We start from the raw sequence: 26906 nt of genomic DNA, 5'->3' as shown, positions 1-26906 counted from the left end.
TCAGTGTCCCTTCTCTGGGAACACAGACTTCAAAATGTATTAAATAAAAATGGGAAAAATGGCAAAGTTTAAGATGATCAACAACAACCACCTTAAATGCCCATAACATATTTTTTATAACAAGATTCCTTCTCTCCTAAAACTTAATTTCCCAACTTGTTCCAGAAAAAAAAAAACCTTAAAATCAATATCCTACATACTCTGAAACATTTCACAATGTCTGTACTATATTACTTAATAACCAATGATTTGACTCATTTTATGAATTTTCCCTTTTTAATAAATATATTGTACCATATATCATTCTGTGTTATACCTAAAATTAGTTTCAAAAAAACAAAAGTCATACTCCCTGTTGTCTGTAGAATTTAGCATCCTCAGGCTTAGTAATTCTCAGGTATCAATGAAATTGTTTACTTAATTTTCTATTATAAATTAATGGCTACTTAAATTTAACTCAACAAATGTCTGAGTATTTACTAAGGGCTGGTCGTTGTATTGTACTCTAAGGACTCAGACTGAGAGTTGCCAACCACTAGAGCTCCAAGACACCAAGTGCATTTGCTCTTACTACAGCCAATACACGACTATCATTTAAAAACAGGGTGTTTTAAAAACCAATTATTCTAGACAAACTCAAAAACAAAAAGAGGCAGGCAAATGAATAAAATCTAGCTGTCGTGCTCTTTCATTTCCAAACTTTTGATAGAGACATAATATAAGAAAATTTTATTCTTTACCATAAGAACAATTGTAGCACAAGTAAAACGAGGAAAGGAGGCAATTGGCACTTGTCCCCATTGCTAACAGTGGTTCACACTGCAGAGGAAGGAAAAACTTATTGAAGACCTATTTAAACCTTCTGAATTTTGTTAACATATGCAATGATTATTTAATTAAAAAACCCAAACTTTCAAAAGGTATACTACTCTCTTTTCTAATCATAAAGACAAAATATTTTAGGCTTTGCAAGCCATTAAGGTCTCTGTCGCAAATGCTTAATCTACTGTAGCCTGAAAGCAGCAAAAGTCAACCTGTAAATAAATGGACATGACTATTTCAATAAAATGTTATTTACAAAAACAAACTGCTGGCCAAATGTTCCAATCTCTGCTTCAGGCTGTTTCTTGATCAGTGACAAAAATACATATCTCAAGCTGTTTTTCCTAGAAGATCGTTTTTCCTTCAGAGCACACGAACAAGGAAAACGCACAAACCTCAAATGCTTGAAAGTTGAATTAAATAAAATTCTTATAAATTTATTTATTTATTTATGGCTGTGTTGGGTCTTCGTTGCTGCACACGGGCTTTCTCTAGTTGCGGCGAGCGGGGGCTACTCTTCGTTGCGCTGCGCGGGCTTCTCATTGCGGTGGCTTCTCTTGTGGAGCACCGGCTCTAGGCGTGCGGGCTCAGTAGTTGTGGCTCACGGGCTCTAGAGCACAGGCTCAGTAGTTGTGGCGCACAGGCTTAGTTGCTCCGCGGCACGTGGGGTCTTCCTGGAGCAGGGCTTGAACCCGTGTCCCCTGCATTGGTAGGCGGATTCTTAACCACTGCGCCACCAGGTAAGTCCTAAATATAATTCTTAATCTAACCTGTATATATTCCACGTTTCAACTGAAATATTTTAATGTCTCTTACCTAATCACACAACCGCTTTCCCCACTTACTACAGGCTCAGTGGACTTCTGAAACACTTTTTTTTTTTAATCTAATGTGAGTATCCTTTATTAAGCTTAGAAAAAAAGGACTTTTTTCCTAAAGATAATCTGCTGGGAAAAACTCACAATGAGAAAAAACTATTTTAGAGTCAAAAACACTTTCTCTTTTTTTTTTTATCAACTACAACATATTTACATACATTTGAAAAATAGAAGATGTATACAAGACAATGTGTAAAGACATTTAGTGAACACATGGATTCATGAGATGAACCAAGGGCCAAAGACTGGGAAACCACTATTACTTGCCACATTTCCTGGTACCAGGCACCTCAAGATTAATAGAAAAGTCCTGTATTTTATTATTTTTTTTAAAGTCCTGTATTTTAAAGCTGGTTGTTAGAACATATTCCACAGTGAAACAAACCAACTAGAATAAGAATTAAATGGGCGTCATACAAACACAATATAATAAAGTTCAGAATCTAATAAAGTACAATGTACTCTGGCATTAAAACTATGCACATTCTTACTTTTTTTCTAAGTTCTGCGCTCAATTCAATATTTTTGATTGATCTGTTTGGTAGCAGAGAATAACAGCAATGAATAAGGTTAGAATGCTATACATAGGATGAGATCCTTTCCTTTTTACCGACTTCCTGCAAATAAGTACAGAACAAAGACCAACTTATTTTTATATCTAAGAGCTTCCTGTAAGAACAGAAAATTTATAAATTGCTTGAGATTGGGAGAAAAAAAGGAAAAGCCAAAACTTTGATCCTAACATTTTCTCTAGGATAGGGGACCCCAATCCTCGGGTCGTAGACTGGTACTGGTCCCCAGCCTGTTAGGAACCTGGCCACACAGCAAGAGGGCAGCCTTACCGCCTGAACCATCGCCTCCCCACCCCACCCCCGCCCGTGGAAAAACTGTCTTCCATGGAACCAGTCCCTGGTGCCAAAAAGGTTGGAGACCGCTGCTCTAGGATACCCAAGCCTCCAAGGTTCTACTGAGTGAATTCCACCACACAAAACAGTTTCAAAACAAACATTCTGTTATTAAATGGTCATTAGGATTAAATCAGTCAACAATCCATATCAATATATACAATTCTACTTAAAAATCTGAAACACCTCTTATGGAAAGTTATTTCAATAGGTTTTCCTCCCTTTGAATAATCAATGTGACTATAAAGTAAATTTTCACAGAGCTAACGTGTTTTTCATTTTCACCATAGAATCAAACTGTAGAAATATCCAACTTTCAAAGTACCTGTACAGCTGACCCTTGAACAGCAGGGGTTTGAACTACACAGGTCCAGTTTTTTTCAATGGTAAATACTACAGCACTACACGATCTGCAGTTGGTTGAATCCTCAGATGCGGAACCACAGACATGGATGAACATAGAATTTGGAGGGCTGACTATAAGCTACATGCAGATTTTCTAGTATTAGGAGGGTTGGCGCCCCAACCCCGAGCGAGTTGTTCAAGGGTCAGTTGTACTCCAGAAGTTTACGCTGGTTGTCTGAAATCCTCACTTCACTTTCCTATAAAAAAAACTGTCGAAGTCCTTAGGCTGCAAAAGCTAAAATATGCCCAAAAGTGTATCTGCAAAGAAAATTTACACAAAGTAAATGCTACTATAATACTCATAATTTAAAAATAATAGTAATAATAAATTTTATAGGATCTAAATACTGATATTCAAGGAACAGGAATCAAGATTAATTAGAAAAAGGTGTGAAATATTAAAATTAAAAAAAATAATTCCAGGGGCTTCCCTGGTGGCGCAGTGGTTGGGGGTCCGCCTGCCGATGCGGGGGACGCGGGTTCGTGCTCCGGTCTGGGAGGATCCCGCGTGCCGCGGAGCGGCTGGGCCCGTGGGCCGTGGCCGCTGGGCCTGGGCGTCCGGGGCCTGTGCTCCGCGACGGGGGAGGCCACGGCAGTGAGAGGCCCGCGTACCGCAAAAAACCAAAACAAACAAACAAACAAACAAAAAAAAAAAAAATAATAATTCCAAATACTTTCACAGGTTTCAGAGGTTGATGGTAGTGGTTTTTTATTAGGTGAAGCAGATGTGTCTAACTTCACTTTGAAATCTAGTTTTCATTCCCACAGGTGTGTCATTTGTAGTGCCCTTCCACAGAGTAGCTATAGAAACTCAAACAGATACAAAACAAGCTTTTCCAATGTTATACAGGGAAGACCTGGAGGATAAAGGAAAGAATAAAGGATTAAATGACTACTGATTGTGAATATGAGGCTGCTCAGCAATTAACTGAGCTGTATATGTGAAATGAGGAAGGATAAAAAGATGGGGAGGAGGCTGCAGACAAGGACTGCACAAAAATTACACAGTAAGGATAAAACAGTGATAAAAAGGAAGGGCAGTGGGCTACAGGTTATCATCTGTATGAAGCATTTTCAAGCTGTATATTAACTTAGGTGATGCTCCATCTTCCAGTGCTACAAATCTCAATACAGAAGATCGAAAACTTTTGTTAGAAAGAATCCAGGGCATTCTGAATTTCATGTATTGCCAAAAAGTTAAGAGCGTGAACTGTGGAGCCAAATTACTTGGGTTGAAATCCCAGTTCTGCAACTTACTAGTTGTGTGACCTTTTTCTGTCATGAGTATGCTCATCTGTAAAATGGGGGATAAAAATAGAATTCTTCTCAATGGACTAAGGATTAAATGAGTTCTATGAAGAGCTTGGAACAGTGCTGCCTGACACACAACAGTACTACTGTGTGCAAAAAAATTTGCAATTACTTTTATTAACGCACTCACTGGTCAAGCTTTTTGTAGTACTTTACCGACTTTCAAAACTTCACACCTATACAGGTCTAAGGGTCCCAATTACAAGGTCTCAGCACTCAAACACAGTTCTCTTTTCCTGCTGGGTGAATGATATTTTAGATAAGAGAAATTTATTCAAAGATTTTAGGGAGTATTTTGATGGTACAAATCATGAAACAAACTAGTACCAACAAAGACTAACCTTGAGAAGGCTGATGCCCATGCAGAAAAACTAAATGATACCAGTCATAAAACAAGCCTTTCTTCATTTCAGTGAGAAAACAGGTTTCTCCTTAGGGAGGACAAAATATTGGTGCCAGAAATACTTTGCTTTCAAGTTACCAAAACAACCCTGACAGTTGAGAATGTTTGGAAGACCACCTGATCTTCAGATTGATTGTCAACCACTACACAAACAGAAATTTTTGGAGTCGTGACAAGCATCAATTAAAAGACAAACAACTGGACTTCCCTGGTGGCGCAGTGGTTAAGAAGCCACCTGCCAATGCAGGCGACATGGGTTAGAGCCCTGGTCTGGGAAGATCCCACACGTCGCAGGACAACTAAGCCCATGCACCAAAACTACGGAGCCTGCGCTCTGGAGCCCGAGAGCCACCACTACTGAGCCCACACGCCGCAACTACTGAAGCCTGCACGCCTAGAGCCCGTGCTCCACAACAAGAGAAGCCACTGCAAGAAGAAGCCCGCGGCAGCGCAACGAAGAGTAGCCCCCGCTCACCACAACTAGAGAAAGCCCGTGTGCAGCAACGAAGACCCAATGCAGCCAAAGGGAAAAAAAAAAAAAAAAAGACCAAATACCTTGCCTTTTAAATAATGTATCAAGTTTGATAAATTTCAGTGCAGCTTCCTCTACTCTAATCAAATTCAGAGCCTAGGTCTATTTCCTTGTGTTCCTCCTTTCCAACTATACTGAAAAAACTACATGGCTCCATCAAGTTAGTTATGCTCAGTACCCTAACTAAATTCAGGTCACAAGAATAAGCTTCTGTTCTACATTATGAATAATAAGTTATCTCACTTTTAAAAAATTAAACAAGAACATAAAGGAGACACCATCTGTGATAGAATAATTATATGAGTGTAGTATGTCCTTTTATTTTGGATATCACTTTTCTCTTTTCTTCTCAGCTCTACATAGACTTAAGAAAGCTGGATAAGTATAGACTAAAGCAAAACTGACCTTAACCTTTTCAATGGGATTTCATTTTCCACCAAATCAATGATTTTTTTCAATCACAACAGCAGAAGAAAATATTTCCCAGATAGTAAATATATTCATGAGGTCATTAAGGGCACAGCTGCTTAATGATGATTATGACTATTTAAATGTCTCAGTTTCTTTTAAAAAAAAAGGGGGGGTAAACTGAGGAATACTCAGAATCCCCTGCCTATCATGGAACCTACTACATGTTGCCACTTGTCAGAGGTATGGGAGTGGAGCTGAGAAAAAAAGGGAAGACTTTAAAAAACATCTCTCATTAAATGATTACATTTTCTCCAAATTTTCTACAATAATCCCTTCTTCCCACACAGAGGAATCTAGGTACTGAAAAAACCAGCAAGGGAACCAGGAGTAACCTTCATATACTTAAAAAGTTACTTGAGGGCTTCCCTGGTGGCGCAGTGGCTGAGAGTCCGCCTGCCGATGCAAGGGACATGGGTTCGTGCCCCGGTCTGGGAAGATCCCACATGCCGCGGAGCAGCTGGGCCCGTGAGCCATGGCCGCTGAGCCTGCGCATCTGGAGCGTGCGCTCCGCAATGGGAGAGGCCACAACAGTGAGAGGACCGCGTACCGCAAAAAAAAAAAAAAAAAAAAGTTACTTGAAATCAACTTATCATTTCCAATACCCTGAGTTATTTAAATATGATCTGCTCTATTCAAACTCCACAAAACTGAAAATGATAAGACTAAGATATAATGAAGGTCTTTGACATTTTCATTCATATTTTTTATGATAGCAGGACCAATCCTTTTTCCTGGGCTTAGGAACGAGAGCAAGAAAAAATACAACTCTTTTCTAAGTATATGAGTAAAATCTTTGGGAAAATCGAAGTATCTTTTGGCTTTTGTGACTGCATTCAAGTTTCTATGAATTTACCAACCACTTTACTTTTTTTTGGCTGTACTGGGTCTTTGTTGCTGCGCATGGGATTTCTCTAGTTGTGGCAAGCAGGGGCTACTCTTCGTTGCGGTGCACAGGCTTCTGATTGCGGTGGCTTCTCTTGTTTCAGAGCACAGGCTCTAGGCGCGCGGGCTTCAGTAGTTGCAGCACATGGGCTCAGCAGTTGTGGTGCGTGGGCTTAGTTGTTCCGCGTCATGTGGGATCTTCCCAGACCAGGGATGGAACCTGTGTCCCATGCACTGGCAGGCAGATTCTTAACCACTGCACCACCAGAGAAGTCCCTACCATCCACTTTAAACACATTCAGTGCTCAATATTTGGATTTTATGAGACAGCTCGTTATTTCCATTAACCAGAAGAAAATATATGGAGAACTGTGGACTAAAGCACTATGACACCTTTATTTCCACCCATCTCCTTAAAGGGCGTGTGAATAATCAAAGCTAACAGATTTTATGGTACTGCTTATGAGAGCAAAAAGGAGAGAAAAGTTATAGCACTTAGAACTCTTCTTACAAAACTGTCGAGAAAACAGAACTATGTGGAAAAGCACGAACTATAAAGCAAGCTCAACAGAAATGCCATAGCCCTGTACTGTTTACTGAGGACAACAACTTCTTGAGAATTTCAGGGCCCAATCTAAAGCAACTTCAATAAACACTAGACCAACAAAAGATCAAAGTGAAGAAGTAAGCTTAACATTAGGAAAATTCTACATCAAGACTGGAAAACAACTGACTGGTTTGACTTTTCGATTTACTTTCAGTCAGAAAAAGTCCTTCTAAAAAAAAGTCAGGAAAAAGGTCATTACCAAAGGTTAACTAAAGTCAGTCACTCACAATTGCGAGATGTGAAGTCCATACCACTCAAATTCAGGCAAAAATTCACAACACAGCAGGAAGGGGGGGGGGGGGAACACCCTGTCTTAAAAAAAAAAAAAGAAAAGAGAAGGAAAACCACTCTGTTAATTCCACCCAGTTAACTGGTTGCCTCAATAGAAGAAAATAAAATTTTAGTCAGACCACATTGCTGATAGGGCTGTCTCTGAATGCCTGAATGCTAAGTGAGCCAGACGTACAGATTCATGTGTCAACAACACGTGACCAGTCCTGTACCTTACGTTTTTATAACACTACTGATATAGAAGATAGATATTTCACACAAACATACCCTTTCATAGTCAATTTTACATTTTTAGATTCTTTTTCTATTTTCATTTGAAGGGGCAATCGTGGCATCGGACAATTCTAGAGGTCTTTGGAGGGTATATTATTCTCTCTTTGAGGTAGTATAAAAAGAGATCTTAGATCAACAAACGAGAAATAAAAAACCTGTTAACTCAAAATAACCGGACCACATCAAACTAAGGGATATTCTTCCACTTACGGTTTCTCAATTCATAGGAAGAGAAAGGTGGTCGAGTTCAATAAGTTAGCGATTTCACAGTCTAAAGTAAATACGTACAGAATTTTCCGTTTCAAAGGGCAGTTTCTGCTTTCTTTTTAAAATCATCAGTAGATCACAATGGGGCCTCAGTTAATCTAGACATCTCTTGGTTACTTCAAAAGTACCGGGAAAAAAATGCAAGGAAGGTCTTGCCCTCCTACTGCCGTCTCGCGAAGACGCCGCGAGTCCTTAAGGGAAGCAGCTTCATTTTGGCAATGCGGGCGCCAGACGGGGCCAGGGCGCCGCCTGGGAGACCCGCGGCCGGAAACGCCCCCGCGAGTGGCAAGCCCCGCCGCCCCTGCCCCAAGCACCGGCCGGAGGCAGAGCCGCAGAGGGGCCGCCGCCGGGGGTGGAGGGAGGCGCCAGCCGCCCGCGCCCCTCCCCCGCCCGCAGCGGAAGTGTCTCTGGTTTGAAAGATGCCGCCGCCGCCCCCCGCCCGCCGAGCCACAAAGGGCCGAGCCCCCTCCCGCCGCGGCCCTCCTCCCCCAATTCCTCCACAGGTCGTCCCCGGGTACCCCCGCCCGGCGCTGGCGACGCCTGCTCACCCGAGTCCCTCAGTCCCGAGGATTGGGATCCGATGCGGCCGGTGGCCACGAAGACACTGGGCCCCTCACGCGCGGCGGCGGGGGCGTGGCCCTGCTGCCGCGACTAGGGCCGGGGTCTCGCTTCTGCTTCCCTCCGAGGAAGGCTGGCGCCGCCGCCTCCCCTTCCTTCCGGTTTCCCCTCGCGCCCTCCCTCGGCTGGTCCGTCCTGAGCGGAAAGCAGCGTCCTCTCTGGGCGCAGCTGCACTCTCCACAAGGCCCGACCACCGCCAGACTCCTCCCACGGGAGCCGCGCAGCCTGCCCGCGCCGCCTCGTCAGCCCCGGGGCCGCGAAACGCCCGGCTAGCCGCTCCCGCCCCGCCCCTGCGGCGCGCTCTCGCTCCCTTGGCGGGCCCCTTCTGAGGCCCGGGAACGCGCGGACAGCGGACCGTGGCCAGCCTTCGCCAGGTTTCCCTTTCCGCTGCTCGCCCGCGTCTAGCGGCACAAACGTCAATTTTGCAGTTTCCCGGGTTCTTGAGACGCCCCCGCCCGCCCTTACCCTCGGTTCCCCCGCCCTTTTCCTTTGCCGGGTCCCACCGGAAAGCCAAAACAATTGGGTCCGCGCAGGCGCGTGGAGGAAGAGCCGGAAGGGCGGGGAAGGCGCGAGGTGAAGGGGAAACGCTTTTGAAGGGGTTTTCTGGAGAAGGTTAGCGGAGATCTCGCGTAGGGCGCGTGCGCGGCGGAGGGGTCGCCCCCGAGACGCCCGGGCCTGGGACGCCAGGGGGTTCGGGCGGTGAAGGCTTCAGGCCTAGCCCGGCGAAAAGGGAGGCGGGAGAAATTCAGTGCTAGGAAATGCGGACAGCAGGGCACCAGGTTTTATGCCGTAGAGTGATTTTTCCCTCTTGAAATATAGAAATTTGCAGGCTGAGTCGGGGAGTGGAAATGAGGAGGACTAAACAACACAGGACCAGGGAAGAAAGGGAGATGTTGGGCGGCTGGCTGAGTGGGCTTTGTCTCCTCGACCCCTGCTCTCCAAAACACGCTCTGCACGTATCAAAGCACTCTCCGTTTTCTTGATCTCATCAAGAGAGGCTTCATGTCCTGGTCTCTAGGCCAAGGAAAAACTCGAAGCAGCACCTGAAAGAGCCCGCAGTTCTGGGGAAGCTCTGCACGGGAAGCCTTGAGCTAGTTTGTGCTGTGATGCAGCGGCTCCCCGCTCCCCGCAGTAAGTTCCCAAGAAGAGCCTTCCGCTTCACAAAGCAAAGCCTTTGTAGCAGCTGTAGGCTGTGGCCCACACTGGTGCGGTTAACTTGGTATGGCTTGCGAGCCTGCAGGAAGTCGTAGATTTACTCTCTCGTTTGATAGCAGTAATTCACAGATCGAAAATTGTCAGAAATGCCCATATAGGCTTCTTCACCCACCTTCGTAACTTCCTTTCTTGGCACAAACCCAGTCTGGAGGATGTACGTGACCAGTTATAAACTAAATGCGTACACGTTACTGAAGAGCCTCTTTCTTTAGGCCAGATTAAATCAATTGAATACACACCAAGATGTGTATATCTGGGACTACTGATAAAGGATTTTACAGTAGAATCCAGAAACTAGATTAACTCAGCAAATCTTTATTGACTATCCAGGATGCCATCACGCTGCTTAGTCTGATTAAATGTTTACGTGTTTTGATATTTAACAACAAAGAAGCCATACAGAAGATTCAGTCATTTAACAAAACACCTGAGCTCCTACTCTGGGCCAGACTGGATCCTGGAGATGCAAAGCCTAAACAAGAAGGCAGAAACAACAAAAAAAGGAGTTTGTCTTTCCTCCTCTAGAGGACTGAGAGCCATTTAAGATTTTTAAGGAGAAGAGTATCTTATAAGGTTTTAGAAAAATAATTCTGAAGCATGGTGGATCTCGGACTGGATGTGGGGATACTATCTAATTAGGGGGCTGTAAAAATAGTCCAGACAGGAGGTGGAGAGAGACTCCAAACTAACGTAGTGGCAGCGAAGACAGTGAAGCAGAGGTGGACTTGAAACTAGCTAGATATAATAAACAAGACTTGGTTACTAAGAGGATGAGGGAAAATAAGTGAAGGATGACTGAGTTTTCCAGTTAGGGTGACTAGATAGTAATAGCAGTAACTATAGGAAGAGTAGCTAATAGTGAGGATGAAAGAGAGTACTAAAAAGGTGTCATTTTAATAGCTGCACAGTTAGGAATGCATATGGCTGCGAATTAAAAAACATTATATTGCAATGGCTTAAAGAAGCGTCTCTTTAGTCACCTAAGTCTGCAGGTAGTTGGTTATCGTTGATTCAACAGCTCGAGAACAGGAGAGCCACAATTTCTGTGATTATCCTGACATTTCTCACATGGTTGCAAGGTGGTTGCAGCAGTTTTACTCTTTACACCCCGTTGTTCAAGGCAGGAGGATAGGGAAAGGAGTGGCTTCAGCCACCTTTTTCTTTTTTTCCAGGAAAGTAAAAGCTTTCTCAGGATAATACTCCATACCCCCAACTCAGCTGACTCTCACATACATCTCATTTTCTAGAACTGTCTTTCAGCCAACTATACCTGTGAGGACTTAGTTTTTCCAAGCTCTAGCAAAAGGCTATTTGGGTCAGACAAATAGCAGTCTGCTACTTGGTTAATACTTAAAGCATCACTTTTTAACATTTAAAACACTGTGAAAAAAAAAAAAAAACACTGTGGGCCGGTAGCCTGGATTGAAGTTTCTAGAGTTTCAAAGAAGCCAATCTTTTTGGTGTTTTATCTTAACTGGGAAAAGAACAGGTTGAAAATGTATCCTCAAATATTTGTAATTGTTTACCATTCCTTCTCTCCTCAAAGTTGCCATCCCCTTAAAAATCCTCAGAGGGAACTGGAACAATCAGGAAGAAGTGCCTGCTGCAGTCAGAGGAGGCTGACTCCTTGCAGCTGCTGTGGTAGAACAACTATAGGGTGCTTGGCATTATGAGCATCAACACCACCTTGACTTCTTTACAGATTTCACCTCTTAGCTTGGAAGCGGAACAATCACAGCTAGTTTGAGGGTCCAGTTTAGGGAGATCATAAATCAGTATTTTCTAGCTATTATACTATTTTTTTTTTACAATGTAAAGTAGCTCCCATGTGATCTATATCCAAAATTAGGCACATGACATTGTTTTAAGCATTCCTCTTTAGTTAATAAGGCATTTTCTTTCAATTAAGTGCCAATGGCCATGAAACAATTCTTCTAAGACTTCATTTTAAACATTGTCATGATTCTAGAAAGAAAACAAATGATTTCCTGGGATGCTTAACCATTTCTGATGTTACACATCATAATCATTTAAGATATTAAGATAATCTAAAATATTCTTAATGTTAATTTTACGTATTTAAAAACCTTGGATTTGGGGGAGGAAGTTACCAGGCCATCTGTGATGGGGGACAGTACACAATCCACAGTTGATTGAATCTGCAGGTGTGGAATTGCAGATAGGGAGGGCCCACTATAAAGTACATGTACTTAGAGAAGGGTCAGTGCCCCTAACCCCCATGTTGTTCAAGGGTCAACTGTATACCCTCTCCATCTTGCTTCCCTGTATTATATACAGAGAAAATCTAGTTAAAATGGACATCATTATTACTGGGTAGCACAAGGGAGTTCTTTATGGTAACAAAACATTTCTGTATCTTGATTCTGGTATAATTATAAACATATACATATGATAAAGTTTAATAGAACTACATATAACACCTACCAAAAAATAAGTGCATATAAAAGGTGATGAAATCTGAGTAAGGCCTATAGTCTAATTAATTGCACTGTGCCAATGTCAGTCTCCTAGTTTTGATAACGTACTATAGTTATATAAGACGTTACCACTGTAGGAAGTTGGGTGATGGGTACACAAGGAACCCTCTGTACTATTTCTGCAACTTCTGAGTCTATAATTATTTCAAGATAAGAAGTTTTAGAAAGTGGATATCATTCATTCAACAAAGATTTGCTTTAGTACCCTAGGATACAGATAAAAGACTCATAGAGGAATAGGAATGTTGGAGGAAAAGACCCAAGCAAATCAACAGTAGGATAAATTCTGTGAAAGCAATATGTACACTGGTGCTATAAGAGTGCGTAAGAAAAACAAGAAGCTCAAGAAAGTTTTTTCAGAAGAAGTGGAGCAGGGTAGGCAGAAAAAGAAGGGGACCAGCAGAGGAACATAGCAGGGATCAAGGATAGAGGTTTAAACAAACGAGCTGGTGGGTTTCACTATTAAGTTTTCATTGTACACAGTATTTTTAACTCACAGCCCTTCTGATGGTTATAATTAAATGTTTTTATAATGTAAGCTCCATGAATGCAGAAACCCCTTTCATATCTTGTTGACTCTCCAATGCCTTACACAGTGAGTGTCTAGGCACTCATAAATATTTGTTGGGTGAACAAGGTCATTAGCCATGACTAGAACATGGAGTATTTGTGGGGGAATGACAGGGTATCTGGAGAGGAAAGCAAGAGGTAGATACAGATCATGAAGCTGCTTATAGGTTAAGTTTGGACTCTATCCTAAAGTTAATGGGGACCTAGCAGTGGAATCAGTTTTGTGTTGTAGAAAGACAGTATGAAGAGTAAGTAGTAGAGTAGAAGCAAAAAGTAGCAGTGTCCCAAAAAGTCAAAATGCAACCTGAGTAGTTTGTGTGTTAGCAGAGGAAAGCAAGCTAGGCTGTTAGTAACTGCAGGTCTCACTCAAGGGATAGTATGTCTACCAGCCTGAGTGTCTGAGGTCTTTGTTCTACACCAATAATAACAGAAACAAAACAAAATCTAACTCCTGGTGAGTACTTATTATGTACTAGGAACTTTATATCAACTCATTTAATCCTTACAACAACTATATGAGTTTGCTGCTATTGTCTCCACTTTACAGTTGAAGTGACTAAGGCACAAAGAAGTTAAGTAACTCACTCTGGATCACACTACTAATAAATTAGCAGAGCCAGGATTAAAATCTAGGCTGCCTGGCTCCAGTGTCTATGATTTTAACTACTCTGTTTTACTGCTTTCTTTTCTCCCAGCCAACTGCTTCCGTGTATCACTTCAAATCTTAGGAACTACCATATTATCTCAGTAACATGGTTTAAATAGTATGAGCAGGAAGGAAAAGGAGGTGATTTTTCTTCTCCCTTCTCTTGGATTAACAGATAGGAAAAATATTTCCCAGAATCTTCAGCAAAGTTCCTCTTATTCTGATATCTTCTTGCCCAGGAAAATGAGATTCCTGTAGTTGGTTTTCAGACATTGATGGGGCTAGAGGGGTAAAAGACCCACTTTCTCTGAACACATTGCTTTTCTTTATCTGGACAAAATTGTGGTTCTCCCAGCAAGGAAGAAGTGGGTGAGACCACTAGTAAAACTAGCAACAATGCCTGCTACAAAGACAATCAATCCACGAGACCAACATGGTAAACGAGAGTATACTTCAGGAAGAGCACTGGACTGGGTTTTATCAACTCGCCATTCAGTAGCTACATCTTCCTGGCAAGTTATTTAACCTCTCTAAGCCTATATCCTCATATAATAAATGGGCATACTATACCTTAAGATTGTACAAGGATTCAAGACAATATAAGTAAAGTGCCTAGCACACAGTATTCATTTAATAACTAACAGTAGGGCTTCCCTGGTGGTGCAGTGGTCAAGAATCCGCCTGCCAATTCAGGGGACACGGGTTCGAGCCCTGGTCCGGGAAGATCCCGCATGCCGCAGAGCAACTAAGCCCGTGCACCACAACTACTGAGTCTGTGCTCTAGAGCCCGCGAGCCACAACTACTGAGCCCACGTGCCACAACTACTGAGCCCGCGTGCCACAATTACTGAGCCCGTGTGCCACAACTACTGAAGCCCGCACACCTAGAGCCCATGCTCCACAACAAGAGAAGCCACTGCAATGAGAAGCCCGCACACCGCAACAAAGAGTAGCCCTCACTTGCCACAACTAGAGAAAGCCTGTGTGCAGCAACAAAGACCCAACACAGCCAAAAATAAATAAATTATTAATAAATAAATAACAGTAATTAAAATTATGTTCTTTTCCACATGTTAAACAGAGAATTACTATACTCTCCAGCAATTCCACTCCTAGGTATACACCCAAAAGAACCGAAAGCAGGGACTCAAGCATATATTTGTACACACATGTACATAATAGTACAATAGCCAAAAGGTAGGAACAAATGTCCATCAATAGACACATGGAGAAACAAAATGTGATATATACATTGGGATATTATTGCAATGGGAATATAATATTATTCAGCCTTTAAAAAGAAGAAAACACATGCTACATTGTGGATAAACCTTGAAGACATTATGCTGAGCAAAATAAGCTAGGCATCAAAGGATAAACATTATATGATTCCACTTACATGAGGTACATAGAGTAGTCAAATTCATAGAGACAAAGGTAGAACGGTAGTTGTCAGGGGCTGGTGGCAGGGAGAATGAGGAGTTCTTGTTTAGTGGATACAGAATTTGTTTGGGGATGATGAAAAAGTTCTGAATACAGATAGTGGTGATGCTTGCACAACACTGTGAATGTACTTAATGCTACTTATGCTTAAAATGATAATTTTTCTGTATATTTTACCAAAAAAAAAAGGTTAAAACAAAACAACAACAAGAAAACACTGGAAAGAGGCCTGGCTTTGTCACTTACTAGATCTGTGATCTAAAGCAAATTACCTAATCTACCCAAGCCTCAGTTTTCTCATCTATAGATTGGGAAAAATAATAATAGTACCTACTTCCTAGGTCTATCGTGATGTTAAAATGAGATAACTTTGTCTTACGCTTAAGTCGTCTTGGCTTCAAAAGTACTGTAATTCTAAAAGTCATGAAAGTCCTTAGTACTTTATCTAGCAAAACTGCTACTGTCATAGTGGCAGAAAATGTGCATTTTTAATGGTTGGCTGGATTGTATGGTACGAATATGTTTAGTTTTGTAAGAAACTGCCACACTCTCTTCCAAAGCAGCTATACCATTTTACATTCCCACCAGCAATGAGTGAGAGTTCCTATTGCTCTACATCCTCACTAGCCTTTGGTGTTGTCAGTGTTCAGGATTTTGGCCATTCCAATAGGTATGTAGTTGTATCTCACTGTTGTTTTAATTTGCATTTCCCTAGTGATATAATGATGTGGAGCATCTCTTCACATGTTTACTTGCCATCTGTATATCTTCTTTGGTGAGGTATCCGTTAAGGTCTGTGATCTCTTTTCAAATTGAGGTGTTGGTTTCCTTAGGGTTGAGTTTTAAGAGTTCTTTGTATATTTTGGATAACAGTCCTTTATCGGATATGCCTTTTGCAAATATTTTCTCCCAGTCTGTGGCTTGTCTTTTCATTCACTTGACAGTATCTTTCCCAGAGTTTTTAATTTTTAATGAAGTCCAGTTTATCAATTCTTTCTTACATGGATTATGCCACTGGAATTGTCACTAAAAAGTCATCACCATACCCACGGTCATTGTGGTTTTCTCTTCTGTTATCCTCTAGGAGTTTTATAATTTTGCATCATTTTACATTTAGATCTATGATCCATTTTGAGTTACTTTTTGTGAAGGGTGTAAGGTCTGTGTATATTCTTTTTTTTTTTTTTTTGCATGTGGACGTCCCATAGTTCCAGCATCATTTGTTGAAAATACTATCTTTGCTCCACTGTATTGCCTTTGCTCCTTTGTCAAAGATCAGTTGACTATGTTTATGTTGGTCTATTTGTGGGCTCTCTATTAGATTACATTGATTGTTTTGTCTATTCTTTTGCCAGTACCACATTGTCTCTACTACCATAGCTTTACAGTAAATCTTGAAGTTGGGTAGTGTCATTCCTCTAACTTTGTTGTTCTCCTTCAATATTGAGTCAACTGTTCTAAGTCTGCTTGTCCATATAGGCTTTAGAATCAGTTTCTAGATAGCCATGAAATAACTTGCTGGGATTTTGATTGGGATTGCACTGGATCTAGAGATCAAGTTTGGGAGAACTGACATCTTGAAAAGATTGAGTCTTCCTATCCATGAACATAGAACATCTCTCCATTAACTTAGTTCTTTGATATCTTTCATCAGTTTTGTAGTTTTTCTCATAGATCTTATAAATATTTTGTCAGATTTATACTTAAATATGTCATTCTTAGAGGGTGCTTGTATAATGTGTCTTTTATTTCAAATTGGAAATTTTCATTGCTGGCAAATGTGAAAGTGATTGATTCTTGAATAATAACCTTGTATCTTGCAACCTTGCTATAATTGCATATTAAGTTCCATGAGTTTTCTTACCCATTCTTTTGGATTTTCTACATGGAAGATCATGTATTCTGCAGACAAAGACAGTTTTATTTCTTTTTTCCCAATTAGTATACCTTTATTATCATTTTCTTATTTTATTGCATTAGCTAGGACTTCCAGTATGATGTTGAAAAGCAGTGCTACTTGCCTTGTAGCAGATATTAGTGGGAAGCCTTCAAGTTTCTCACCATTAAATATAATGTTACACATGAACTTGAGAAGAATGTATATTCTGCTACTGTTGAATAAAGTAGTCTATAGATGTCCATTTTATCCAGGGGATTGATGGTGTTGAGTTCATCTGTATCCTTACTGATCTTCTGTCTGCTGGATTTGCTCATTTCTGATAGAGGGGTACTGAAGTCTCCAATTACAATAGTGGATTCATCTATTTCTCCTTGCATTTCTATCAGTTTTTGCCTCACTTAGTTTGACACTGTTGTTAGGCACATACATGTTAAGGATTATTATGTCTTCTTTGAAAACTGACATTTTTATCATTATGACATACCCCTCTTTATTTCCTGATCACTTTCCTTGCTCTGAAATCTTCTCTGTCTGAAATAAATATGACTACTCCCACTTCCTTTCTTTTTTTAATAAATTTATTTATTTATTTATTGGCTGTGTTGGGTCTTCGTTGCTGCATGTGGCCTTTCTCTAGTTGTGGTGAGCAGGGGCTACTCTTCATTGCGGTGTGTGGGCTTCTCATTGTGGTGGCTTCTCTTGTTGTGGAGCACGGGTTCTAGGCACATGGGCTTCAGTAGTTGTGGCGTAAGGGCTCAGTAGTTGTGGCTTGAGGGCTCTAGAGCTCAGGCTCAGTAGTTGTGGCACACAGGCTTAGCTGCTCCACAGCATGTGGGATCTTCCTGGACCAGGGCTCAAACCTGTGTCCCCTCAATTGGCAGGTGGATTCTTTTTTTTTAATTAATTTATTTATTTATTTATTTATTTTTGGCCGTGTTGGGTCTTCATTGCTGTGTGCAGGCTTTCTTTAGTTGCGTCGAACGGGGGCTACTCTTTGTTGTGGTGCACAGGCTTCTCATCACAGCGGCTTCTCTTGTTGCAAAGCACAGGCTCTAGGCGTGTGGACTTCAGTAGTTGTGGCACTTGGGCTTAGTAGTCGTGGCATGCAGGCTCTAGAGCACAGGCTCAGTAGTTGTGGTGCACGGGCTTAGTTGCTCCGCATCATGTGGGATCTTCCTGGACCAGGGCTTGAACCTGTGTCCCCTGTGTTGGCAGGCAGATTCTTAACCACTGCACCACCAGGAAAGTTCCCTCCCATTTTCTTTAGATAAGTCCTAGTATGGTACATCTTTCTCCATCCATTTACTTTTGGTCCCCGTGTGTCTTAATATTTAAAGTCAATTTCTTGTTGAATCTTATTTTTTGATCCATTCTGTCAATCTGCATCTTTTATTTGGTGCATTGAGATCACTGACATCCAGACTGATTACCCATTATAGTTAAATTAATATCTACCATATACATTACTGTTTTCTACTTCTTGCCCTTTTTCTTTGTCCCCATTTTTGTCTTCCACTCTTTTCTGCCTCTTGTGGTTCTTACTGACCATATTAAATGATTCTGTTTTTTCTTAGCCTATCAGTTGTACTTCTGCTTTTGCTCTTTTTAGTGGTTGCCCTAGAGATTGCTATATACATTTACAACAAATCCAAGTCCACTTTCAAATAACACTATACTGATTCCACCAATAGTATGAGTACCTTACTAATTCCTAATTCCTACTTCCTGACCTTTTTATCATTACTATCATTCATTTCAATTACAGGTAAGCATATATAAACATGTATACACAAAAGCATACATAATTGAATACACTATTGCTATTATTAGAGTAAACTTTTATCTGTCAGATTAGGAATAAGAAAAATAAAGTTTTTATTTTACCTTCACATATTCCTTCTGTAATGATCTTTTCTTTATAGGTCAGATCTGAGTTTCTGACCTATATCATTTTGCTTCTCTCTAAAGACTTCTTTTAACATTTCTTGCAAGGCAGGTCCACTGGCAACAAATTTCCTCAATTTTTGTTTGTCTGAGAAATTCTTTATTTCTCCTTCACATTTGAAAGATAATTTCACAGGGTACAGATTTCTAGGTTGGTGGATTGGTTTTTTTCTCTCAACATTTTAAGTATTCATTCCATTGTCTTCTTGCTTGCATGGTTTCTAAGAAAAAGTTAGATGTAATTCTTATCTTTGCTCATCTATAAGTAAAAGTGTTTTTCTCCTCTGACTTCTTTCAGGATTTTTTCCTTTAGCTTGCATTTTCTATAGTTAGAAAATGATATGCCTAGGTGTAGGCTTTTTTTTTTTTTTTTTTTGGGTTGATCATGCTTGGTGTTATCTGAGCTTCCTGGATCTGTGGTTTAGTGTCTGACATTAATTTGGGGGAAATTCTCAGTCATTATTGCTTCATATGTTGCTTCTGTTCTTTTCTCTTTCTTCTCCTCCTGGTATTCCCATTATGTTTATGTTTCACCTTTTACAGTTTTCCCAATTTTTAAGTATTTTGTTCGCTGTTTTCAGTCTTTTTTCAATTTTTGAAGTTTTTAATTCTATTATTATATTCTCATATTCTCAAGCTCAGAGATTTTCTTCAGCTGTGTCCAGTCTACTAATGAGTTCATCAAAGGCATTCTTCATTTTGTTATGTTTTTGATCTCCAGCATTTCTCTTTGATTCTTTATTAGAATTTTCATCTCTCTGCTTACATTAGCATCTGTTCTTGCATGCTGTCTACTTTATCTATTAGAGCCCTTAGAATATTAATCACAGTTGTTTCAAAATCCAGGTCTAATAATTCCAACATCTTTGCCACATTTGATACCTCTTCTGTACCTTCAAACTGTGGTCTTTGCCCTTTAATGTATCTTGTAATTTCCTTCTAGATAGCTGGACATAATGCACTGGGTAAAGTACATTATGGGTACTGGCTGAAGAACTGCTGTAAATTGGCTTTTAGCAATGTAGTGGTACGGTATGGGGTCAGGGCAAGTGTTCTATATTCCTACGATTATGTCTCAGTCTTTTAGTGAGCTTAAATCTCTGATTGTGAACTTCACACATGTCTCTCTGTCCCACCTCCCAACCCTTAGGTGGGACAGGACAGCTAGAGTGTGTGTAGTGGGAACTTTCCTTCCCAGAAGTAGTTTAGGTTCTGATAAAACCCCAGAAGGGTAGGCTCTGAACAGTTTCTCCTGAGGGCAGACCTTGTTAAGAAGAATAGAATGATCTGGCATATTTTAAAATGGTTCCTTTTCTGATACCCCTGCTGAAAGCACTCTGGGATTATTCTCCAATATGTACCATGAGAAAACTGTAGAGCTCCAGGAGGTAAAACTCATAAAAGTGTGGGGGCTCCACCAATGACTGGGCTTACCTGGAGTTTTTATTTCTCAGACTTGTCAAAACTGAGCCTCCAGCAATTTGTCAATTACAGTTCAGGTTTCCCTACTGAGTGCTAGTTCCCATACAGGTTGCTGCTCTTGAGCTTCTCCAGTAAATTGTGATTCTCTGTATTTGCCTGTCCTAGAAACAGCCATTTCTCCAAGCTCTGATTCCTTTGAGTGGAGAATGGCATTTAGAAACCAAGATTTGAGGGCTAGGTGTGCTCCTTGTCCCTAAGGTATTATTTCTTTAGGCCCTCTCAGCAAACAGAACCAGAAAACAGATGTAAGCACATACATACACATACACATATATATATGTACATACTTACATGTATATACACTCATTTATATCAACATATATACATATATACTATCCCTATCTATCTATATCTATCTATATACATGCCATGAGTTCACACTAACATCTCTGATTCCAATCCAACAATAGTGGATTCATTCCCCCTTTCCATATTTTTAACTCTCTCCTCTACTAGTGAAAATTCTGTCTCATGATGGGAGATTTCAAACACGTGTAACTCAGTAAATTATACATCAAGTAGACCAAAAATTAGTAAGGGTATAGAGAAATTGAACAGAAAAATATTGGATCTAAAGGATATTTATAAATAAGGAGCATCTAATAATTAGTGGATAAAACTTCTTTTCAAGTTTACTATAATCATTTACAAAATATGAATACTTACAAGGCTATAAGACAAGTCCAAACAAATACCAAATTATTGGTAACTTACAAATCATGTATTTTGACCAAAATGCAATATAATTGGAAATCATTAATAAAACATAAACCAAAATAATCTGATGTTTGTAAATTGAAAAACCTAGCTCTTAATAATTCAAGGATCATGACAGAAAGCATATTGTAATTAGAAAAAGGAGCAGAGTGGAAATTAGAAAATTTTAGAAATAAATGACTATGAGACTGCTTCTCAACAAAACTTGTGAAACACAACTAAAGAAGTATTTAGAAGGAAATTTATAGCTTTAAACATATATATGTATAAGGAATAAAAATTAAATTAATTAGGTAAATGTCCAACTCATAAGCTAGAAAAGCAAACAACAGAGGAAACCCAAAGACATTTAAGAATAGAAATAAAAGAACAGTAATTATTACATAGGAAATAAAGGAGAGGAACAACACAAAACAGTTGGTTCTTTAATCAGAATAATGAAATGGATATAGTTTTGAGCACATTGATCAGGAAAGAATATAGAGGACAAAGAACATTAAATATCAAAATGGGAACATATTTACAGATATCACAAGCACTTTTAAAAAATCAAAAATTATGAAAAGTTTTATGCCTATAAACTGGGAAACTCAGACAAAAAGGGCAAATCCCTAGAAAAATTCAAGTCATCAAAACCAAATCAAGAAATGGAAAAACCAAACAGACTTATAAACATTAGATAAACTGCATCTGTAGCCATGTCTACCTACAAAACAAAATACACAACATACTCTTTCAGGGAAGTTCTATCAAACCTTCAAGGAATAAGTAGATAATCCTTGTCTTATGTAAATTGCTCTAGAGAACAGAAAAAAATGGCAAGTTATCTAGCTTATTTTATGAGGCTAGGATATCTTGAAACCAAGAAAAGACAATATGAGAATTAAAAATTATAAAACAATTCCACTTATAGTCTTAGATTCCAAAATTCTAAATGAAATACCAGCAAATGGAATCCTGCAATGTATATTAAAATATATCAAGACCAAGTTGAGTGTATTCTAGGAATATAAGGATTGTTTAATGAGAGAAAAATTTAGTAAGGAACCTGCTTTATTAGCAAGATGAAGAAAGAGGAAAAAATATGATTATTTCAAAGATGCAGGAAACCACTTGCTAAAACTTAACATTCATTCAAAATTTTAAAACTTCTCAGCCAATGTGGAATAACAGACCCTACTAACTTGCTAAAGAGTATCTTGAAAATAACCTACAATAATTCTTTATAGTGTATCATTAGAAATTAAGTACAGGACAATGCTATCTGCTATCAGTGTTCTAAATTGAATATCGTGCTGAAGGTCTTAGAAGATTAAGACAAATAAGAGAAATGAGAAGATATTCATTGAAAAGGAAGAAACAAAACTTCATTATTGGGACTTCCCTGGTGGTGCAGTGGTTAAAAATCCGCCTGCCAAGGCAGGGGACACAGGTTCGAGCCCTGGTCTGGGAAGATCCACATGCCGCGGAGCAACTAAGGTCATGTGCCACAACAACTGAGCCTGTGCTGTAGAGCCCACATGCCACAACTACTGAAGCCCGTGCTCCGCAACAAGAGAAGCCACCACAATGAGAAGACTGCACACCGCAACAAAGAGTAGCCCCCGCTCACTGCAACTAGAGAAAGCCTGCGCGCAGCGAAGAAGATCCAACGCAGCCAAAAATAAATAAATATATATTTTTAAAAGAACTTCATTATTTGTAGATGATTTGAGTGTTCACATAGGAAATCTAGTCAAATCCACAAAAAATTGAAACTAAAGAGTTCAGCAAAGTTGCTGGAATATAAAATCAATATGGAAATATCAATATTATTCCTATATACCACCAACAGTTAGAAAGTGTAGTTTAAATAAATCATTTTCAATAGCAAGAAAAACTATAACTCTAAAAGATATTTATAAAAGAAATTATAAATTAGAACCTTATATTTAAGATTTATCCATGGAGACAGATGTGATTCTAGTTCATTCATTTAACTCCTATGTAGTTTCCCATAATTTATCTATACTACAACTTTTTTTTTTTTTTTTTGCTGTACTTGGGCCTCTCACTATTGGGGCCTCTCCCGGCGCGGAGTACAGGCTCCGAACGCGCAGGCTCAGCGGCCATGTCTCACGGGCCCAGCCGCTCTGCGGCATGTGGGACCTTCCCGGACCGGGGCACGAACCCGTGTCTCCTGCATCGGCAGGCGGACTCTCAACCACTGCGCCACCAGGGAAGCCCTATACTACAACTTATTCATCCATTCTCTTGTTTCATGGATATTTAAGTGATTTTCGTTTTTTTAATATATATTAAAAGCAATGCTATGGTAACAAACATTTTTAATAAACAGCTCCTTGTGTGTATATACAAGGTTTTTTCCCTAGGATATTTTGAGAGGTAGAATTGCTGGTTCATGGGGTATGACACATTTTCAACTTTTTCAGATACTGTCAACTTGCTCTCCAAAGTGATTTTTACCAATTTACACTCTCAGGAGTAATGTATACATGTTCCTGTCACTCCACTTCCTCCTTAACCCTTGGTGTTGTCAGACTCATTTTTTCCCCAATATGTTAGTTGTGAATGGCATCTCATTGCAAATACCACAAGAATGAAGGCTCCTTAGGAATTACAATTTTGTTTTTCTTCCGTTTCCTTAGGGCTAAAATTGTGCTGGTACCATTATAGGGACTCAAATTTTGTAAACGGAAATAGTAAATGAAGGATCATTAGTGAGGCTGAAGGAGGTTTTTAGGTGTGGAAAGCAAGACTATCATTACATTTGTGTTTAAAACTTCTGAGATCAGCATGTCAATTGAGGGGCAAGTAGAAACTACTCTGCTTTAATGGGAGACGAAGACTGTCAAACTGTCAAAATGAGAGTGACACTGACCACACAAACAGTAGAAAAGGCACTGGGTCTGGAAATTCAAAGACCTCACCCCACTCCCCTTCCAACTAGTAGGACTGCAACTTAATATATGTGGACAGATTATTTAACCTTCCTGAATCTCAGATATCCTCATCTTAAAATAGAGATGATAATAATAAAAACCATTTGGAATTCTGAGCAGAGAACACACAGTTTATTAGCTGGACCTTAATGCAAAAATAGCAACCACCATCTAACCTCAGACACCCCACCCAACACAAAATGCCTCAGTTGGCACAAAAACATCCTTACATCAGTGGTCTAGTTGGAATCTATGGACCAGGTAGTACCACTATATGTTTCATTCTTGACATCTTCCAGCACTGCCTCAAAGTTCCCAGTTAGCTGGCATTTCTGGGACACTTTCATTCGAGTTCTTCTCCCTGCTGACCTACCTACCAACTCTCCCAGCCACTACAACCTGGAAGCCCTGTTTGGCTAAGCACAAGCCACCATATCCCTCACCCTATTTACTGAATAGTCATTGAAACTTGTTCCCTCATAAGGAGGTTCTTCATTCTCCCACTCTCCATGCACTCCAGGGCTGACGTGGCCACTAGCATGTGGCAGACCCAAGTTTTCTGGGGACTGAAGATTAGAAAATTTGGGGAACTCTCTTTAAGAAAAACATCACATTATGAATACAAACATCTTGTGATGTTTCTATCTCTCACCTTGCTGGTCACTCTGCCACATTCACTGAGGACATGGGAACCTCTAAATGACTACAATACGAAAGAGGTGAAATGAAGCAGGGCGCAGCGGGGCCCTCCCGGGTACAAAAGCCTTCCTGTGTCTGTCATTTCTCGTTTATAGAAAATGGTTTAAGTCTCCTAGATTTTCCCTGAATCCCAAAGAGCAGATTCAAACAGTTACTCACTGGAGAAGTGAGGGAACGCAGAAACAAAAGAAAAGCAAGCCCAACATAACCTTTTCCATGATTGTTAGCTTAAACTAATGCCTTGATTCAGGACCCCAAACTGTCAAGATAATGTCCTGTGGCTTCAACCAGCTGGCCCCAAGCCGACTTAAAATTGATGACACCTGGAGGGTCAATTAAGAACTGAAGCTCCTGAACCATCATGAAGGCTCTAAGTACAGAATAAAATGTCTCAACCATTGCTTTTGCTCTCTCCTAGAAAGAAGTTAAGGGATCACAAGACCACGATTTACTAGTTTGCTTTGCAGGAACACACAGATCAATCACAGTCACCAACGACACATCAAGTCACAGGCAGCCAGGAAGTCTGCAGTTGAGGTCTTATCAGGAAGCTGAAATCACAAAGAACCTTTACCTCTGCTGTCTTCAAAAACCTTGCACCCCAGCCAGCCAGCCAGCAAGATGGATTGGAGATGAGTCTAGGTCTCCCATCTTTTGGGTTGGTGCCTCTTCAACAAATACTGTAAACCTTTCTTTGCTCCAAACTCCAATGTTTCAGTTTGTTTGCCCTCACTGTGTGTCTGGCACACAAACTTGAGTTCAGCAACAGAGGGGGTGACTCAAACAAAACCCCAGCCTCCCAGATCTTTTCCTTTCTCAGTGCAAATGACCTTCATTGCCCACAGGACTTCAGCAAACCAATGGCCACCCCGTGGACCTTGTTACAACTTACAACTGCTCCAACTCTGAAAGCCGAAATTTCAGATTTCCATTCTTGGACCACGAACGCCCTCCTCTAGCTCTTTCATTCTCAAGTATAAGACCTCCATTACTTCTTCTTAACTTGATCAGTTCCTCTCTGACGTTACTTTCTCTTCCTGACTACATGCTAGGCCACTAAGTAGGGTGAGGTGAGGTACCTAGGGAGCACAATTTATGGAGGCACTCACACTCAGGGTCACACAAGTGCAGGGTATACGTCATGTGCCATGATGTATTTAACTTCTCACCATTACACTGAACTTTCTTGAACCATTGACTTCTCTTCCCACAAGCCCTACAAAACCACAGTCCTTGATCCATCCAACCACTGTGTCTCTCCCAAGCAACTGAAAATGACTAGGCAAGTGACATAACACTTCAGATGAAGGCCAATACAAATGACTGAATCTCACCCCAGGTCAGCCCCCAACTCTACCAGCAGCTCTTTTTGCATGTCTGTAAATTACTGCTCTTTCCATTCCATGGGGAAATATGGCAGACATGGTTAGTACTATTCCTACCCCTCTTGACTGAAAATATAGTAATAACAAGGTCATCAGACGCTAATGCACTTAAATTCCTGCCTTCAGGATTTCATTTCCCTCCAACCTCAAGGACTTTCTTCTGTCCAAGGCCAAGCACTGTAACCAGCCTTGGCTACCCTCCCATTCTCAGAACATTGTCCTAACATCCTTCTCTCTCCACTATCAGTAACGTCTCCCTGTCAGTCCATCCCAGGATAAATATACCTCAATCCCTTTCTTCCAAAAACAAAACAAAATCCACAATCCTCCTTACAACCCCACGACTCCCCTCCACTACTGTCCTATGTCTTTCCTTTATCTCATGTACAAAGAGTACTCTGTACTTGCCAGCTTCCCCCTTCTAACTGCCCATCCATCACCCCACAGACTTCCAGCGCCTTCCTGTCCCACCACTTCCCCCGACCACTAGCGTCCTAATTGCCGAAGCCCCTGCCCCCACGAGATGCTGCTCTCAGCAGCATTAAGCACGCTTGTTCACCTCTCCTTTGTGAGTCTTCCTCCTCTCAGGTCTGTCCTCCGTCCACGTTGGCCTCCTTCCTCTCTCCTTCTCCTCGGTAGCCTCCTCTTCCTTAAGTGTCAGCAGCTTTAGGCCCAAGGAAGGAGGAGACCAGGAGCTCAGAGGAGCGGCCTGGCCCGACCTCACTCAACACACTCAGAGGAGGGGACAGTCGTGGAGAGCGAAGGGAACGGGAAGGGCTCTGTCCTCTAGAAGAGTCTAG

At 40.7% G+C, this 26906-nt stretch overlaps 1 protein-coding gene across 8 annotated transcripts in view; it reads right to left on the bottom strand.

The window, feature by feature from the left end:
• KBTBD2 (kelch repeat and BTB domain containing 2) overlaps positions 1-26906 on the bottom strand; it is a 73115-nt gene that overhangs the window by 18221 nt on the left and 27988 nt on the right. Inside the window, exons 1-2 of one of the 8 annotated variants that reach the window (XM_032642366.1) lie at positions 8596-9156; positions 7444-7524 (exon numbers count right to left, since the gene is read on the bottom strand). The exons of 4 other annotated variants lie outside the window; for them this stretch is intronic. The gene's annotated coding sequence lies outside the window, so the exon portion shown is untranslated. Of the gene's footprint in view, positions 1-7443; positions 7525-8595; positions 9157-26665; positions 26684-26906 lie in introns of those variants that run through there. 3 more of the 8 variants (XR_004351348.1, XM_032642368.1, XM_032642365.1) reach the window with 3 other exon arrangements.

The sequence above is a fragment of the Phocoena sinus genome, chromosome 9 (genome assembly GCF_008692025.1).
Source record: "Phocoena sinus isolate mPhoSin1 chromosome 9, mPhoSin1.pri, whole genome shotgun sequence".
Lineage (NCBI taxonomy): Eukaryota > Metazoa > Chordata > Mammalia > Artiodactyla > Phocoenidae > Phocoena > Phocoena sinus.
The sequence above is the reverse complement of the archived record's forward strand: the minus strand, read 5'-3'. Positions and strand labels throughout refer to the sequence as shown.